The sequence below is a fragment of the Serinus canaria genome, chromosome 3, assembly GCF_022539315.1.
Source record: "Serinus canaria isolate serCan28SL12 chromosome 3, serCan2020, whole genome shotgun sequence".
Taxonomy (NCBI): Eukaryota; Metazoa; Chordata; class Aves; order Passeriformes; family Fringillidae; genus Serinus; species Serinus canaria.
The window spans coordinates 49,094,540-49,110,518 of record NC_066316.1 but is presented as its reverse complement, the minus strand read 5'-3'; the positions used below and the strand labels follow the sequence as shown (position 1 = coordinate 49,110,518).

The window sequence follows — 15,979 nt, the reverse complement described above, 5'->3', positions numbered from 1 at the left end:
CTAGTCCCAAAGAGGTGTTCAAGCAAGTGTCTTTAGGAATATTGTTTTCTACAGAAGGCACTCAGGCATCTGGATTTGAATGAGGCCAAGACCCTAGGACAACCTGTAAAAATATTTGCCACTCAGTCTTATGTCTATTTTGGCACCTTCCTTGAGAAGTATTGTTGCTGGAAGCCAAGTGCAGACTAAGAGAGGGTTACATACTCTTTAGGGAACAGCCTAAAAGAGCAGTCTGGAATGTTAAGTACATTTACTTCATTCACAGTAATGCATTCTTAAGCATACCTTTAGGCGAACATTTGTGCATTTAAGTTTTACTAGTGCAAATACTCAAAGAAAATACATCTTATTTTGGTTGCTTGCCCATGCTGATGTGAACATCATTTGATACATTCATGGTAAATTCCAAGGTTCTCCACCTTTCCCCTTTTGCACAGCTGAAAACATATTTCTCAGAAAATATTGTATATAGGACGCACATACATTTCTAGCTACTCCCTGAACATGTGTGTTGAAGAAATTAGGGATGAGGGAACGAGTCACAGAAAGAAAATCAAAGGAAAAATTCCCTCACTGAAGGAAACATGCCTTTTGCATTGTGATGCCTCCATGTATAGCTGAATGGATTTTACACAAATTCCCCTTCAGGCAGAGTCTGAAAAGAGAAAATGCTGCAAAAGTACTGGAAAACTGTGCACTCTAATGAAATCTCCTACAATTTATACTACAGAGTATTTGCATAAAATTAAAAGTTAAAGGATTTCCTCTTGTTCCATCTGAGCTAAAATGAAAGCATTATATATCATAATATATATTTTCCTGTCCATTAATTGGACCTATGACAATCAGAAAAACCAAAGGTAAAGCTAAACCACATGTGTATAATTCAAAACATGAGCAAATTCTTTAACTTATGCACAAAGTGCCAGGGAATGCTTTGGTAAATAGAATCCTTGCACTCCCAGGAAACAACAGCAGAATCATTACATGGCTGTGTTTTCAAAGGGTAATGTATCTTTAAATCACAGTCTCTAGAAATTTGTTTTATAGATCCTGCTTTAGGATCTACCATGCTATAGGCACATCAGCCATCGTTAATTATGGCCTTTCTTTGAAGAGTCCTTCAACAATAATAAGAGGGAAGTTTATTAAAAAACAGGTTTCTGTGTATTCATAAATTCTTGGCATGCGTGGTTTAATTATTTAAGTATCCTTATTAGGATTTGGAAATCTGAGCTTTTGACTCAGATTGTGAATTTTGTGAATTGTCAAGTATGGTACAAGCAGAAGTCTAGACTGAATGTATGTGAAGTAAGTATTGATATTGAAAGTAAATGGAGAAAAAAAGAACCTCTTCACAAGACAGTTTTGACATGGAAACCAAACCATTCTCTTGAGTACCTTCTTGAATTTCTCTGGATGTCACCTTGAATCCCTATTGCCATTGACAGGTAAGAATTTGCTGATTGGGCAGTGTTTGTAGTCCTCATGTACTATCTGGATATTTATTCCCAGCACAAGTACCTTTGTTGTAACCATACAGTGGACACAGCAGGCAAAAAAGTTTATATAGTATAGAAGTGATGGAAATTAGATCAACAATGTTAAAAATCAGCTAGAAAATGATGTTATATACTTCTTAGCAGTGCGTTTTTTAAATGCTACTGATATACTTGCCTCAAAATTTTCTGCTCTAGTTCAGAAAAACCTCAAGAACTATAAAAATAAGGCAGTGTGCTTTGAATAAGTACTGCTTGGAATAATTGAGCCCAGTCGAGATACTGGGAGAAGCATCTTGGTGATGCTTCAGATTTTAGAAATGTCTATTGGCAATGTAAGTTACTGCATATCTAGTGAGAGGTGTTTAGAAAATCTCAGTGAACTGTAAAAGAAAAGTTTAATTCAGTCTTTCATTGAGCACATACTTTAGCTTTTATTCAGCAACTACTGAACTGTGGAAACTTGATTATACATCTGTTGAAGTCAGTACAGCTTTGACACATTAAGGAAATTAACACAGGTAGGTCTATTATTCTCACTCTGACTAATTGCAAGTTTAAAATTAGACATTAATTAAAGAACACTTTAATGTCCTTCTGCAGCAGGAAGAGAATTTGTTCCTACAAAACTTCTACTATTCACAGCTCTCTATGTAAGCAAAGCTTCTCTTCTGTCCCTGTGTCCTGTGTGGTCGGTCACAAGGATAAAATTTTATAGTGAGGACAGTGGCTTTAGCTCACAGAATCTCACAATACAGCCACAGTCATTACCTTGTGTCAGGGGAAATTGGTGACATTTTCTTTATTATGAGTTACAAAAAAGTAAGGATCTACTGAGCAAACCTCCTAGGAAGCCTTATGCAGCCCGTAAATCTTTGCTATTTCTTACAATTCTCCCGATATATAGCAAAAAAAAAAAAAAAAAAAAAAAAAAAAAGTAAAATCCAAGAAATTCCATGTTGTGCACAAACCAATCACTAATAAAAGCTAAGATGCTGATATGCAAGGTCATAGCAGCTGTTCCAAGACTTGGCTAACCCCTAGGTTGCCTTGACATTCCTCATGTTATTTATAATTCTGGAAGTTAAGAGCAGATTTATTTATTTAATAGGAAGCTCGATCTATTGCTCCAGAGATACTTTAATAGAAAGTAGTGATACACATCAAAGGGCAGTGCTTATGGATGGCTGAAACTGTAAGGCATGCAAAACCAAATGGACTGGAAGCTCATCAGGAGTTCTGAGATGTATCTGTAAAGAACAACATACTTCTTTTGGCTGTAGGTTCACTGTAGGTTTAGATGAAGGACATGATTTCATCCAACATTTTTGTGGCTCATTTGCAACCAGGATGTTTATATAAAGTAAATAGCTGGAATTGAAAATTTGATTCTTTGCTTGCCAGTAACATCTCGAATCTGAAGTGTATTTCAGGAGCTTAGCTCAGAACCCAACTTATACACAGCTAGCATTTTATAGCATTTTATATTCATATCTGGAGCTCACTATTTTTCTCCTAACCCTGATTATTTATTGCCAACAACCTCTTTCACACAAATGCAAATGAAATAGAAAAAGGTTAGAAAATATTATGAAAACCTAAAATGCCTTCAGATAATTTTTAAAAAATGCAAAAGACAACCATGTTTTTTATTTAAACCCACTAAAAAGAGTATCATGAGGGTAAATTCAAGAAAATATGAGATCACATCATAGCATATTTAGAAGGTAATCTTTGGGATATTCAGCAATTAGTCTTCAGAGTTATTCAACTTCAGAGATAGATCAACACTGTGTATCACCCTGACCTAGCAACTGGTTCAGCTCATGAGGATGTGGAATGCAGTTATTCTGCAAGATAATGACCTAAGGGAAAAAACAGGCAGCTCAATATCATGCCAATATTTCTTTTCACTTCAGATTGAAGGTTTTCACTTTTTTCACCTCTCTTCCTTTTTCAGTTTCTTTTCTTTCAGGATAACTGTATTATTTACAGAATTTTACTGTTCAAACTGCCAAGATTAAACTTAGTCAATAAAAAGAGTTTAAGAAAGGCACTCTACCTTTACAGAAAAAAATGGACATTAAATCAGGCACCTGCAAAAAGAGACCAGAAAATGAACATGCAGACCTATATTTATTTTCTTTTCATGCATTCTTGCTAAAAACTGCTGTTAGTTGTGGCACTACTTTACTTGAATCCTGCTGTCAGTTGAACTGAAAATCCTGACAATTCTGCTGTTCTTTTGCTTTAAATGGAGGTAGCCATAAGAAGGAGCAATTTCATTAACCACATTTCTAAAGGAAGATCCAAGAGAAAAGGAGTTCAGTCTTCACAGTAAGAACCAGGTTCATTTAGTACTTGCCATACGCCACCAAAGCTGCAAAGGTTCAGATGTTTAGCATCAAACCCTTGGAGTAGATACCATAGATGAAAATGCAGGGGAAAAAGATGATTCATAGCTATCAATAAAGTCTTTGAGTCTTACTTATTCCTAACCATGCAATTGCAAGCTCAAGCCATGCCATTTCCAACCTGCCACAGAGTCTTGACATTTTGGGAGCATTTTCAGCTTTGCAAAGGTCAGAAATCTGAAAACACCTTATCTCACAATAAATAGTTAAAGACATGGGCCCTTTGTGTGTCTGCATATTTTTTATTAAAACCAATAGTGTTGTGGATATATATTATTCTTTCGACAGAAATATTCACCTAATCTTTTCCTCAGAAAAAAAAATGTTTGTCAAAAATATAATTTAACTGAGACTTTTTGTAATTAAGGAATTCAGAACACATTTTTTTCTAGTTCAGAAATTCACATTTCATTATTTTTTAAGCACTAGAATATTTTTCATAATGGCATACCATTGTTAATCAAAGGGTCTCCTCTGTATTTCTTGGAATAAAGCCAAAGCAAAATCACATTATGACTAAGGGGAATGCAAATGATCTCTCTTGCTTATTGCCTATCTCATTTCAATTTTTTAAACTGAATATTTGAATTTTGTCTCCTAAATTAAATTAAAATTCTGTCTTATATACATACACCTACCATTCCACTGCCCTCTACTGGAGAGAATATATCCTATAGCAAATTTATGGAAAAGTAATCTGTGATTGACTAGGGGCTGATGTTTCTGGACCCAAAACCAGGTGTTCCTCTCTTGGTGAAGCCTGCAAGCAGTTGGCTAGTACATCCAAAGGCAGATGTTTGATCATTATCTGTCTCCAGCATAAATAAATATTCCATTCAAAAAAGTAAAAACACTGTGTTAAGAAAACGTGAAGACAGCACAATTAAGTACCCCAAAAATTAGGATGTGCCAAAGGTAAAGTTTCACGTGGAAATGTGGCTCCAACTCCATGTGCATATGCATTTGCAGTGCAGATTTTGTTTTTATGGAGGAAAACTAAATTGTTTTTCTGCATGGTTTAGGGGTGCTGTCAGATTGAGGTAGTTTTTTAGTGTGGTTAGATATAAGCAAGGATTTGTCTGAATCTCCCCAAAATAATGACAGGTGCTCTTCTGCTTTTTGTTATTGAAACCAGCTGATCTACAAACATAAGGTGCAAACCAAATTCATAAATAAGCTGAACACACAAATTCAATCTGGATTGTTTGAAAAATCTGTAATAAATTACTTTGCAGAATGACACACTAGAGTACCACTTACAACTGTGTCAAATAACTATTCAAAACTAGTATTTTGCATAAGCAAAAGGCAATTGAATCAGGACTTGCCTCACTTCAGGCAGCTAGGTGGTTATGAAGTGATCACTCATTCACACAAAACATTAAATGAAAATGAGCAGATCTCTTCAATGCACTGTCACTGGCAAAAAATAATCAATATGATGATTTAACATTTACCAATGCTGATTTAACATTCATCTTGCTGCATTACAAAATTTCTCCATGTTTTTCACCTGGTACAGCTTCACACTGGAAACTACTTCATGTCAAAAGCTGGTAAAAGAGACTGGAAAACAAACAGCATACAGAAAGACTTCCTATATTCTTTCTTCTGTATTCTATTTAGTTTGCAATGACAGATCTGCAAACCATTTTTCCTATTCTGAATTCTTTCAAAGAACAGAGGGAAAAATAAGAATTAAAGATCTTACTTCTTTCAATTTGGGCTGTTCTCACTAACTCAGATTTACTTACAGATTAAGAATGTTAGGTTATATGTGCACTTCTAGGTTTAAGGTACTACATATCCTGTAAGTGATGAGGCTATAAAATCCATTTGTAAAATCATTTGCTTTTATTTCAGCTGAAATTTTGCTGTAAGACAGCCAAATTTAGTCACAATCTATACACAAGAAATATTTTTGCTTAAAATAATACCCAACATACAATCCAGTCATTCACATTTTCATCAAAAATTGGTATTGCTGTTCTCTTGCAGCTTCTTTTTGTCAGACTGAATTTTCTTTTACAGAACATTACAGTAACAGAAGTAAACCCCTCTTGGCAAGAGTTTGTTAGAGATTGGAGAAGTCCTTTTCTTGTATTACCTGAAGGCAGCACAATGTTCAGCAAGTCCCTTAGATCCAAACAGACGTGGTGGGAAAACCTAATTAAATTGATTTTTTTTTTTTTTTCTGGAGATGATGATTTTGCACTGCTCTGGAGCAGAAATGCTAAAAAAGCTGTGTTAGACCCAGCCATGTTTAGCTGCTGAAAAATCAGGGTACAGAGAGTACAAACACAACAGGCTCCCAGACCTCAGGCAGAGGGATGTCTAATCTGGCATCACCAACACAGTTGGGCAGTGTAACTTCTCCACTTGAAGGCTTCATTCACAGACCTTTAAGTCTTTTCCCTATAACTGAAACCCCTGAAGGAAAACAAAACCAATCCTGACTTGTGTTGCTGAGGGAAATTTGTGAACTGTTTGACAGCTGCTCACTTGTCCTTCCAGGTCCCAAGGCTTTCCAGCAAATGAGCCACCAAGCTGTTCCCCACTGGTTCAGGCAGAAAATCTCCTGGTACAAGAACATATTTTTCTTTCCCTTCAGCTGAACCCTTGCCCATCTTCTCTCACTTTGATAGAGAGATTATTCCCTGTGTATTTAAATACATCAGAAAAAGTAATTTCTGTAGAAGTACAGGATGACCTCATGCATGTATCATTTCTCCCACCAGTCTATTTTGGAGGCAAGGACAGGATCCTGGTGTCTGCAGCTCAAAGCCACCTGACCTGCAGGACTCATGGACTCTTGGGCTTCCTCTCTTGGTTCTCAACACAGGGTAAAAATAATCAAGAAGACCATGAATGTTTTGCCTAATATAATATTTGAAATTAAGTGCATGCAATGTTGCCTTCATCAGTGATTTCCTCATCAATTTTTTGACATCATGGAATGCAGTGGAGTCTGGTGGCAACTGCTGAAATGAAACTTGATCTTAACTCTAAACTAAGTTCCTGCTACCTTGTGTGTGCACAGAACTAGCATGAAAATGAACAAAACCTCAGGCTAACTAGAAGGCACCGGAGGAGGAATGATTTAAAAGGAGATTTTCATTTCCAGAACCGATTTAAATCTTCTCTGGCTAAAGCCAGGCACAATAATATTAACTGTTAGTTGTATAACAGCACCTCACAAAAGTGACACAGACAGGTTTGTCTGTAGTAAGATTTCTCATGTTTCTGCCTCATAATAGAAGAAAAAAAATTTAGTTTCTAGAAGTTCTGGGAAAGATGTAGTATTGATCTTGCATACATTTTTGTATCCTTGTAAGTTATTAAGGGAAGCTATATTAAAAAAAAATTGTTTCAGTATTAAAATATTTTGTTCTATGGCCATGGTGGGGGGAACAGAATAAATTGTTCTTCTGCCATGAAAATTTTCTTTTCTCAGAAGCTCCTCTTGGTTGATTGATTATATATTACAATGATAAACATTGAAATGATAGCTTTCATGAGACCATATGCAAAAGAAGAGTTTCCCTCACCTGTAGCTTGAACTGATCAAAGGAAGCTTCTGAATCCTAAACCAAAACTCTTCCAGTTGACTTGGAATCTCATACATGCAGAAGAACACCAGGCTGGTGAGCTCTTTGCAGCCTGTGTTGCCAAGGAGACGAGGAACTGGTTTTGGAAAGCGATTTATATAACAAGGAGTTGCAGTTTTCAGTGCTGCATGTGTACAGATTTCTCCAGTAATATGTATTGGATATATTTAAGATGCTGGTTTTTTCCACAAAAATAACCCCAAAAACAACAAGAACAACAAAAAACCCAAAACCAAAACCAAATAAAAACCAACCAAACAAAAGCATATATAGGAGAGTAAGTGAAGAAATCCTTGAGACACTGTTAAGGTAATTTTTTTTCAAATTTTTTTTTTTTCTTTTTTTTTGCTCTCACTTGGGTAATCAGTAGCACTGAAGGAGTCAAAAGGTTCTGAAGACAAGAACTGACATACTCTCAGCCAGGCCCACAGAAAACAGTGTCTGAAAGTTGTACACTGTTCCAGACCCATTCATGAGGCCAGCCAAGGGCCAAGAGGCAGCAGCCATCTGTCCAGTGAGGGTTCTGTGTCATGAAGATGCCTCCTTTCTCACCCAGCAAGCAAACTGAGGTAGGGCTGGGGCTGGCTGGGACAGAATAGCTGCACCCAGTGTTGACAAGCTGAACTGTTTTCTTGCCTGTCTTCAGTGTGCAGGTGCATTTGATGACCAGGGAAATCATTTTTCTTCTGAAGCGTTTTCTCTTGCTCTGCTTCAGTTTTATCTTGCTTTCATTTCAGCTGCCCATTTGGACAGTGTATTGAAAATGCTACACTTCTCCCTTTTGGTTGAAAGGAGTTGTAGAGATTTTTTAGATTATAGTCACTAATTTCCTAATAAATAAATAAAAAATTTCCTAGCATAGTGATAACTGGTATTTCATTTATTAATTTCAACACAAAGTAGTAAGACAATGACATTGAAACAGATTTTTCTGATTTGTTTGACACTTCAAACAGAAATGTATATTCAAAATTTCTCACTTTTACCACCAATTTAAATTGTAGTTAAATTCAGACCTTTGCTGAAATATTTACTGAGAAGTTCATTCAGAGAAATTAGTTTTTCATTTAGTTCCAAAAATTACTGGCATTGTGGGACTACAAAACTGCTGGTCTAAAAGCTTTTGTGAGTACTTATTTCAAGCTAGAATGTACTAGCTGTCATATTAATATAGTCACTACAGAAATAAATGGGATCAGTTAATTGAATTCAATTCTTTACAGAGGTACACAAGATTCTGTCTAACTATAGGAAACACAAATTTTCTTAAAATTGGCTACTAAAGTTAAAATTAGTAACAACATATGTCCTTGCTTTCCTGCTTCCCATGTTTGAAAAAAACTGACATTCCTTTCTGCACCCTAAAATCCAGATTTGCAAACAAAATAAATCAGCCCTTCTATCAAGCTGTGCATTTGCAGAATAAGACACTTTCACTATATTAATTCTTGGTATTAAAACACCCTAATGAAGGCAGGAGCCAGATACTGCAGAAGTACATTCAAAATAACAGAATCTGAATCAAAGAATTTACAGACTAGCAGAGAGTATCACGGACAAACACCAGAAGAACAATTTCCCTGGTATGTTATTTGTCCAATGGCAGGAATAAGAAATCCTTGGGCTTTATAATCCTCAGGTGATTTGAAATAATTAGAAATGGTTCAGATGAATATTGCTAGTTCTGTGTTAAAGGAGTTGACCATAACAGGAAACAATGTTGGTCACAACCTATGTAAAATAAGCTCATACAACTAATAGCACCTTGTGGAGGACCAATGGTTTTTAAACCATTTAAAACCATTCATAAACTGAATTTTATTTAATAATAAGCTCTTTCCATTGCAAAACCAAAGAAAAATATATTTAGATATGAGAATAGGTGTCTTATATGTTGAAAGGCACAAACCAGCATTTCCTGGAACTGGTTAAATAATAGTGGACAAAGCTCAACTTCTATATAGTGCAATAAGATCTCCTTAAATCCAAGTTGTTGCTAAAAATTGTCTAACTTTGGAACTCTTTGCTCCTCTAATTCTGTGGCTACAAATTATAGATTGTTTCCAGCTTATTGAATGAATCTAGAGTTATATTTTCTGTTATCTTAAAGAGGTTGCATTGGCAGTAACCAAGAAGAAGACTCTGTTTACCTTACTCTGGCTGCTGTACTCTAAATTTGAAGCTTCTGGAAAGGAGAAGGAAGGGGGGAATTGCTTATTTTCTCAAGTGCAAGCTCATCTCTGCAGAACTTTTTAAATGCAGATGGAAAAGACAAGAAGAGAAATGGTGAGCAGCATGATTACAGACTGGGATATTCCTGAGAGGACACAGCTACTTGCCTACAGCATTGCCTACAGATTCAAAGCTGAGCTCTGGAGGAAACAGATCAGAGAACAATTCCTAGGAATGGGGAGAAGGCTTCAGCCTTTATTTCAACCCCCAAAGTCACTGGCAGCTGCTGATTTTGGGAGGAATTTGGAGGAAGGACTCTCATCCTGCAAGAAACATTGGTTGATTTTTCCATGCTTCCTTTATCCAGTACCTTGATGTTCCCTACTTGCTGAGGCATATTCTCCAACTGTGTTCACTTTTGGGCTATCGGCACATGTATTTTAGAATTTGGAGATTTTGTAGCTTACATAAAAGAAAGTATGACAGGAAGACAGCAGAGTGGTTCTGTCCCTAGATTTTAGCAAATTCAGTGTTGAGACAGGAGAGAGGCATAAGTACCGAGTAATCCCAGGCTGGAATATCAGGACACAGATATCCACAGTGTTCTGCTAACACATTTGTTATTAAGCTGCTTTTAGGATTATGTTTAGAGGAATAGGAAATGATGATGCTAAGCAGTTCAACAGGCAGCTGCATCAAACAACAGGTATCAGAGACTCTGTGGACAACTGGCTACCATCAAAAGGCTTGAAATCTGAAATTCTTACAACTAGCTCATCTGTACAGAGCTCAAAACCATATTCAATGACACAAATAGCAATGCTGTTGTGGCTAAATGGATCTTGGATACAGTTCTTCAAAATCAAATATTTTCCACCAGAATTTCTCAGTTGCCCAATATTTATTATCCGTGCATGATTGAGAAATTAGGTTTACAAGCATCCTATTCTGCCTAAACTTAAAAAATGACAAACATTTATTTCCTAAAAGAAAAAGGTGAAATTATAAAAGACTGTTTGTTTTATATTAGCTCTTTTTAACTTTCACCAACTACTCAATTATTTTTGTTTCAATCAGACCATAGACAAGACTACTAAATTAAGGATTTTCAGTATGATTTGCTGAATTTAAATTAATCTGTCTGTGAAGCAAGAGAATAAAGTGGGACATTTGATCTACATTATCAAGCAGGTTAAAAAGTCCTGTGCAACAGATGTTAACAAACATGCACAACACTTTCATAGATTTCAGAAGACTATAAGGAAAGAAATTTGATTCCTGCTCTTCAAGCTGACCTTTATTTTGGTGGTCACTGGAATCAGATCACCTGTGGCCTCAGTCTAGCACAGCCTTTCATCCTAATAAGAGTACACTAGCAAATCCCAATCAGAGTAGTAATAAACTCCCAGCTATGTACTGTCTTGAAGGACCATAGGACCTAAGAAAAATTAGAATTCACCTATTTTGCATTCCTGATAGCAGATGATTTTAGTAATAGTGGTAATGAGATAATACTGGCATTGTGAAAAAAAATTAAATAAATTACTCAACATTTGAAAAACAAGACCAGAGCATGTTACCAGGGCATTTTTTAGAAGACTGACTATATAATCTTTCTGGTAATTCATTAACATTGCCTAATTCCAAATTTTTCTTCTGTTTTTCAAAGCCATGAGATTTAATTGGTTGTTTTCAAAAATTCATTAGGTGAAATTTTCAACAACATGCTATTTTAATTTTAAGTAGTAGCAGATTGACAATCTGAGATGCACCTGCAGCTATACATTGTCTCTCTGCCACTAAACCTGAATACTTGCTCATTGCACTTTCAAAGTTGTCCTTATGCCTTGCTGAAAGTCATATTTCAGATTATTGCAGGAGGAAGGCTGTTGCCTCCACAAACAGTTTTACTGGATTAGTTACTCTCTAGAAAACTGGTTTGCTTTGAATTTTTGTCCAGAGTCAGGCTTTTCACCACAAAGATTAGAAGTAAAAACTAGAGTTTAATGAAGGAAAGCAAAAGCTGAAGTTCTTGGTTTCAAGACTGGAAACTTACAGACGTGAAGGAAACAAAGAAAAAAAAGAAAGAATTATAGATTGTACCTAGCAGCATTACACAACGAGCCTTGAGGTATTATGTAGAACATTCTTACTCAAGGAACAGCTTCAGCTCATACCACTTTATGCCCATCTTTGCTGCTGCTCTTAGTATGGATTAGAACTAGTTTGAAGATCTGAGAAGTTCCCACGCTGCTGGAGTTCATCAAATTCTTTTGTGAGTTATTTTCTCCCTTTGCTCAGAAAAGAACCTTATCCCCCTTTCTCTTTCTTCTCTGGCATTGTTATCATGTAGGAATACAGTTTCTGGATCTCCACAATAATGAATGTTTTGACTCCTGTCCCCCCACCCTGTCTTTCAGAAGAAGCTATAACACGAGTTTTACCTTTAGATAATTAGCAAGTATCTGAAGTGCATGGGATCACCCACAATGTTAATGCATATGGATGAGTATTGAAGGAGAAAGAAAACTTACTTTCAGTGACTGTGGTTCCTCTGCATTTTTCTTCAGAGCTCTGTCCAAGCTTCTTCTGCAGGTAATCCTGTGGTTGAAGGGAAGTGCCCTCTTATCTACCTGGAAAACAGAAGGAGAATGAAGGTGCAAGAGTATTTTTCTAAGCCAGTTTAGGAGACCTGACATTCTCAGAGCTGAGGTCATCAGTCTTCTCCGAAACTGACAACAAAGATGGATTAGTAGTCAACTGGAGCGCCAAAGCCCCTTGGCAGTTTGAAAGTCTATTGACTATCCAGGTTCAAAAGAAAACGGTGTCAAGCCAAGAAATTCTTATGCATGTACAGATCACACTGTTTGTACCCAGGAATTACAAGAACAGCGACTACTGTTCAAAACCTAAACCTGTGTCTATGTCATCTTATGTCTCACTCATGTCAACTTTCTGAAAGATGGTGATGATGAAAGATGAAACTAGCTGCAGAAACTGGCAAAGATAGAAATCCAGAGGCAAAATATTAATTAACATGAATGGATATTTCAGGTTACCATAAACAAAAAGGGCACAAAAGGTACTGTGGGTAAGAGCTGAGTGCAACCTTCATATTGTTTTACAGAGCTGGAAAAATTAACAGGCAAAAGAATAAAACAAAATAATTCCACCCCAAAACCCATGAACAAAATAATATGAAAAGCATTTTGTTTTGGCAAAAAGACATAATATAGAAAGGGTTTTGTTTTGTCAAAAATATTTCTCTCCACTGTCTAAGTGTTCTGATTCAGCTGAGCAGCTTAGATGATTCAAGGGAATCAGGCATGTGCATAAAGAATAGCACCTTCCAGGCATATGTAAAGCAAAACAGGGTCTGACTTAATCACCTGCAAAATAAAAACTCATAATAACGTGAATACACATGAAAACACTCAACAGAGAATTGCCTTCCTTTGCATGTTTCAGCTGAGGAGGCTTGTGGAACGTTTCCAATTCAACTTCCAAAATGTGTCCATCTAAGCCTAACTTTTAGCACAAGTTAGACTTTTAAGTGCTAGTCTGTACTAAAAATGATACTTCTATTTTAAAAATTTATTTCTGTATGTAAATGTTGTTGGCTATATTCTTGCTCCAATAGGATTTAAAGCTTTGCTAGGTCAGATTTCCATCATTAAATACTTCTCACTCAGCAGGCATTGCAACACAACTAAATCCATTCTCCTTTTAAAGGTTCAAAGCAAGGAGAAGTTTGAGGGCAGCCCGTGGCATAGATCAAAACCCACAAATTAAGTAACTGAATGAGAAACATAGGAGGCATTTGGCAAAAATTTTCTTTCACAATAAACCACACGGAAACTTGATTTCATTTTTCAAGCAAACATTCAGAGGTTTCAAAATCTATGTTTCTCAAAACTAAAAAGAGGACTTGAAACAGGTTTGTTCAATCATTTGGGGCCAATAATTAATATTACAAAAGCTGAAATGCAAAGCTGGAAGACCTCAAAGTTCCAGATAAAAGATCAAATCTGCTTTTTATTTTAGTTTTTCATTGCAATTGCCATTCACTACATATATATTTTTTTGTCTAAGAAAATCTTCACAGTATTTCTTAAATTGTGAAGAAATTTGTACGAATTGCCATTCCTACAAACTGCTCTTTTCACTGTAGTCTTGTCTCCCTTTGCAAAAAATGTAACAGTCATGAAATAACTCACATACAGTGAAGCAATGAACTCAGATCTGAGAAATATGAACAGCAGATGAGGGGGTTGTGATTGACTCTATATTCAAAATACAGTGACTTGTGAAGAAGAGGCAAAAATGCTTGTAGTGTACAACGCATGGCTGTTGAAAAGTAAACAAAGGTAATATAAATTGCTGCTTTTTTTGAGATACCCATTTTTTTTCCACTAATACCCTATCCAAACACAAGCACATTCTATCCCAAGCAACGTGGAAGTGTTTTAAGTGTTATGATTGGCACTGTCTGGTTGAACTGAACACTCAATTAATTTGCTTTTATTTACCAGAAACACGATCATCTCTATCTATTCTACTGAATTCTTTCAAATATCAGGTTCTGCAGATCCAGCTGGGTAAGTACAGCTACAGAAAATCATTTCCAGATTACGGTTTGGTTTACCCAAAATGTAATCTGTAACTCTGGACAAAACATGTTATAGCACTGAGCAATTTGGCTACAAAATAATGAATTACTAAAACTTAAATTTGTGGGTTAAGTCAACAGAAATAAGTAAGCCCAACAAGACAGCCTGAAAGAGAATTCAGAGTCGATTTGGATAGGAGTCTGGCCAAAAGAAAGGGACTAGCACTTCTTCTTTGAATAATTGCACCATCTGACAATCCATTCAGTCTTTTTGTACTACACGCATGTGAAACGTGTCATAATGAGTTTTGAGCCCAGAATTTCATAGGTATTGCAAAGAATAAATATTTAATTATACCAAATCATTGTGCAGCAATGTACAACAGAAAGTAACTGAATTGCTCTCTTGATTGTCTTCAAATGATATCTGAGGTGCTCTTTAAGAACATATGCTTTACCATAGAACCATCTTGTTACTGGAGTTAGAGAATGAAATAGTAAGTCTTATGCAGGCAGTCAAACAGGACAACTAAGTGGCACTGTCTGGTTTAAAAAATTTGTCAAATGCAGGTCGAAGTGAAAGAATACCTATGGGCTGCATTTTATCAGAAGCTAGTAATTGCTGTGCTGGCTGCTATAATGTGATCACATGAAAACCAGCTTTGTTTTTTGTTCTCATGTCTTGTGAGATAAGCCAGTGATTGTAGGCAAAACCTAAATACCCACTACTTCTAAAAATGAGTACAGCTCTCCATCATCCTAACAAATTTTATTTTTTTTTTAATGCTATACACTCTGTCCTTGCCTTAATGCTGCTATTCAGGTGTGATTATCCATCCACTTGGAATCAGTAAGAGATTATGAAAAACAGTGAAAAAGAAAGTAAGGACTTCAGAAACATGAGTTAATATCAGATACTAAAAGATCCTGCAAGTCCACAACAAAATCTCCTTGAGAATGTTAATGATCTTGGCTCCATCCCTCCTTTATTTGAAACGGCTTCTGGGCTGATACCAAACCATACACTGAGTGGCAAAGGGAAGGCAAAGGAAATCATGGCCAACAGCTTGCTTCCAGCTCTAGTGAGCTGTGGTGGGAATGATCATTTGGATTCTAGTACAACTGGTCTGCTGCAGCCTCCAAATGGAGTGGCTCGACAAAGCAGTCACACGGCATCAGTTTTGTACTCCGCCACTTTCCAGGAGGGTTAATAAAGTCCTGAATGAAAATTAAACCAAAATAAGGAGAAGTTTTTGTGCTTTAGGGAGAATCAAAATAATGAATGATATAGTATGCTAGGACCACACAAGCAGGGAGAACAGCTGGTGAAGTAAAGGAGATGGGGCTGAGAGGGTACAAATCTTCTGCCTAAGGAAATAAGTGTGCATATTTGTTTTGGGAAACAAGATATCACAGAATCAGATATCAAACTCACCCAATCCAAATACCTCATTTCTGACCTTGCATTTGCTGATTTATTGCCACTGATAACCAGAAACAGAGCCCTCGTCTGCAGCTTCAGGGTTTTCCCCTAACAATTCTTGGCCAGAAAGCAATGAGATTTTCAACAAAATGTAGGCCCAAGTTTCTAAGTGCCCTGCTGCAGATCACTCCACAGAAATAACCAGATTTAAGGATTTTTTCAGGGTAAATCTCAGAGCTCAAAAATAACCATAG

The 15,979-nt window shown here is 36.4% G+C and overlaps 1 protein-coding gene across 2 annotated transcripts in view; it reads right to left on the bottom strand.

Moving 5' to 3' along the window:
- Nucleotides 1–15,979, bottom strand: part of PDE7B (phosphodiesterase 7B) — a 309,161-nt gene that overhangs the window by 217,860 nt on the left and 75,322 nt on the right. For both annotated transcript variants that reach the window (XM_050972230.1, XM_050972231.1), the window contains exon 3: nt 12,228–12,326. The gene's annotated coding sequence lies outside the window, so the exon portion shown is untranslated. The remainder of the gene's footprint in view (nt 1–12,227; nt 12,327–15,979) is intronic.